The sequence below is a fragment of the Arachis stenosperma genome, chromosome 3, assembly GCF_014773155.1.
Source record: "Arachis stenosperma cultivar V10309 chromosome 3, arast.V10309.gnm1.PFL2, whole genome shotgun sequence".
NCBI classification, from domain to species: domain Eukaryota; kingdom Viridiplantae; phylum Streptophyta; class Magnoliopsida; order Fabales; family Fabaceae; genus Arachis; species Arachis stenosperma.
Window position 1 is genome coordinate 144,506,639 of NC_080379.1, and position 4,474 is coordinate 144,511,112.

Consider the following 4,474-nt stretch of genomic DNA (forward strand, 5'->3'; position numbering starts at 1 on the left):
CAAAGAACCCAAAATCTCAACATTTTACCCATGAAACTCGAAAATAAGGGCTGGGGCGGCAATCGGAGCTCTAGATCAAAAGTCTCTAGATCAAAGTTATGGTAGTTTGAAGATCAACCAAGGGAGAGAACTTGAGAGTGTTCTTCCTCCCTTTCTCTAATTTCAGCTTGTGTGTGTAACAAATGAGGAGAGAGAGTGCTGAAAACTAGGGTTTTGGTTAAGTTATGTTGGGCCAAGGGCCCACTTTGGGTCCAATTGGCCCGGTTTGGCCCGTTCGGTCCAATCTTGGTCCGAATTCTATAAAATTGGTACCAATATTCTCGTCTCAGTCTCCTCTATCACATTTAGCCATAAAAATCACATTTTAGGCTTTCTAGAATAAATTCTCATTTATGGGTTAATTAGCCGTTAATTAACCGGGTCTTACATTCTACCCACCTAATTGGAAATTTTGCCCACAAAATTCAAATGCAATTACCTGAGAATAAATGCGGATAATCCGTTCGCATCTCCGACTCAAGTTCCCAAGTGTGTTCCTCAATGCCGCCTCGACTCCATGCCACTTTGACTAGTGAAACATCTTTTCCACGCAACCGTTTAATACTAGTATCATCAATTCTGACTGGAGCCACTGGAAGCGTCAAATCTTCCCTAACTGAACCGATTCGGGTTCCAACACATGGCTAGCATCAGGAGGATTCTATAAAATTGGTACCATATTCGTCTCAGTCTCCTCTATCACATTTAGCCATAAAATCACATTTAGGCTTTCTAGAATAAATTCTCATTTATGGGTTAATTAGCCGTTAATTAACCGGGTCTTCATTCTACCCACCTAATTGGAAATTTTGCCCACAAAATTCAAATGCAATTACCTGAGAATAAATGCGGATAATCCGTTCGCATCTCCGACTCAAGTTCCCAAGTGTGTTCCTCAATGCCGCCTCGACTCCATGCCACTTTGACTAGTGAAACATCTTTTCCACGCAACCGTTAATACTAGTATCATCAATTCTGACTGGAGCCACTGGAAGCGTCAAATCTTCCTAACTGAACCGATTCGGGTTCCAACACATGGCTAGCATCAGGAGTGTACTTCCGAAGCTGCGACACGTGAAACACGTCGTGCAGGTTCGAAAGATGAGGTGGTAAAGCTATTCGATACGCCACCGTCCACCTCTCCGGATTTGAAATGGACCAATGTATCGAGGATTCAACTTCCTTGCCTTAATCGCCCTACCTACTCCCGTAGTCGAGTAACCTTAAGGAAAACATGGTCCTTCCTCAATTCTAAGGGCTTTCGCCTCTGATCGGCGTAACTCTTTTGACGACTCTGCGCCGTAAGCATCCTATCTCGGATTTTCTTGACTTGCTCAGTGGTCTCAGCTATCATTTCTGGCCCCAACAAGCTTTTCTCTCCAGCTCATACCAACACAGCGGAGATTGACATTTTCTCCCATACAAGGCCTCATACGGAGCCATTCCGATGCTCGCATGATAACTATTATTGTATGCAAACTCCACTAATGGCATATACCGATCCCAACTCACCGGTTGGTCCAAAACACAAGCTCTCAACATATCTTCTAGTGTTTGAATCGTCCTCTCAGATTGACCATCTGTTTGAGGATGGTAAGCCGTGCTCAAGCTTAATCGGGTTTCCAAAAGCCTTCTGAAATGCACCCCAAAACCTTGAAGTGAAACGAGGATCTCTATCAGAGATTATAGTAGCAGGTACACCATGGAGTCTCACAATCTCCTTTATGTATAACCGTGCTAGCTCCTCAAGGGTGTAAGTCATCCGAATGGGCAAAAAGTGAGCTGACTTCGTCAGTCGGTCCACAATCACCCAAACAGCATCAAAACCAGCCCTAGTCCTTGGCAATCCTGACACAAAGTCCATTGCAATACTTTCCCACTTCCCATTGTGGAATCTCTAAAGGTTGCAACATCCCGGAAGGTCTTTGATGTTCAATCTTTACCTTTTGACAAGTTAAGCACTTTGATACATATTCTGCCACATCATTCTTCATACCCGGCCACCAAAACATCGCCTTTAAATCATGGTACATCTTAGTACTTCCCGGTGAATGGAGAATCCGCTTTTTGTGTGCCCCTTTAAGATATCTTGCCTCAAAGTGCCACATCCGGCACAATGATCCTACCTTGAACCTCCATAACCCATCTTTCTCTTCCGACACTCTCCACCGTTTTCCTTGCTCAATAGCCGGTAACACCTTCCCATAACGCTTCATCATTTTGATGAGCCTTTAGGAGTTCGATCTTAAAATCACTTGAGATCTCTAATCGGCTCAAACACAAAGTTCCGGATACTTCTCGAGCACCGACTTTCAGACTCTCGAATCCCTTAAGCAACTTCTCCTCTTGAAGCTCATCCAAGCCGCATATACGACTTCCGACTTAACGCATCGCCACTACGTTCGCCTTTCCCGGATGGTAATGCAATTCAAAGTCGTAGTCCTTCAATAATTCCACCTTCTGTAATAGCCAGCTAAACCCAGAAAACTCCTTATCTCTGTTATGGTGGTTGGTTGTTTCCAATCCATCACCGCCTCCACCTTAGTTGGGTCTACGGCTATTCCCTTCTTACTCACCCATGGCCCAAAACTTCACCTCACTCTTCCAAAACTCACACTTAGACAGTTTTGCATAGAGTTTCTTCTCCTTTAGAATCTGCAACACGGTCCTCAAGTGTTCCGCATGCTCTTCTTCAGTCTTGGAATAAATTAGTATGTCATCAATGAAGACAACAACGAATTTATCCAGAAACGGACGGAAGACTCTATTCATGTAATCCATGAATACCGCAGGAGCGTTCGTCAACCCAAAGGACATTACAGTGTACTCGTAATGACCATAACGAGTTCTGAAAGCGGTCTTAGGGATATCCTCACCCCTCACCCTTATCTGGTGATAACCGGATCGCAAATTAATCTTGGAGAAAACTCCAGCTCCTTGTAACTGATCCATGAGATCATCAATTCTCGGCAATGGGTACTTATTCTTTATTGTAACCTTGTTCAGCTGCCTGTAATCCACACAGAGCCGCATGCTCCCATCCTTCTTCTTCACCAGTAACACTGGAGCTCCCCACGGAGAAACACTTGGTCGTATAAAATTCTTTCCCAACAAATCCTCTAACTGAGACTTTAGCTCGTTCATCTCTAACGGTGACATCCTATAAGGAGCACTTGAGATTGGTCCCGCCCCGGGCACCAACTCAATAGCAAACTCAACCTCTCGGTTAGGTGGAAACTCATCAATATCATCGGAAAACACTTCCGGAAACTCACACACAACCAGAATCTGTTCCAACTTTTGGTCATCACCCGAAACGCCCGCGGTTAACAACATGACACCCTGACATTCGGTTCCAGAACAGTTCACCATCATCGAATTCAAGTAATAATTATTCACCACGACCGGCCCTTCTGTATCCTCCAGCATAAAGTACACCGACTTTGTAGAACAATCAAGCAGAACATGGTTCTTAGATAACCAATCCAATCCCAAGATAAGATCAAGACCGATCATCGGCAAGCAGAATAAGTTATGAACAAAATCACGCTGCTTGAACCTAAAGGAAACTTCCGGGCATCCTAGCCTAGTTACCGTGGCTTCATGGGTAGCATTGTACACTCTTAGATCATAACCTAAAGTTACAATCTTCAACCCTAACTCATGGGCTTTCTCAAATGCAATGAATGAATGTGATGCTCCCGAATCAAATAAAGCATTTAAAGTTTGACCAGCTAATTCACAGTTACCTCGAATGAGTGTCTCAGATCCCTCAGCTCCTACAGCTGAAGTGGTGAACACCCGACCAGTCTGTTGTGCATTCCCAGCACCTTGTTTCTGCCTCTCCAGACAATTGGCGGCTTTATGCCTCGCTTTTCCACAATTGTAGCACAAACCCCATCCGGCCTTGCATGGTGCTCCCGGATGGTGACTCCCACACCTAGTGCAAGCTTGATCATTCTGAGGCTGCTTCCCAAACTTCTTTCCTTGGGAGTTGTTGTTGTTGGGTCTCCTGAAAGAGCCTCCCCTCTTGAAAGACGGACCTCTAGGTGCAAAGTCCTTCCCTCGGTTATGTGGAAATGAACCTTTGTGACTCCCTTTCTCAGCGGTTGCCCTTTTCACACACTCTTCAGCAACCCTACACTTGTTCACTAATTCGGAGAAGGTCCTAATCTCCATTGGTCCCACTGAACTGAAGATATCACTCCGGAGTCCTCCTTCATACTTAACACACTTCCATTCCTCATAGTCCACCGGAGTCCCTTGGCACATACGAGAGAACCTGAACAGCTCCTCAAACTTGTCAGTATACTCTGATATGGACATAGTACCCTGCTTCAGCTGTAACAATTCAAGTTCCTTAGCCGTCCTAGCAGAAGTCGGAAAGTACTTCTTATAGAACTCCTCTTGGAAAACATTCCAAGTGATATAGTCA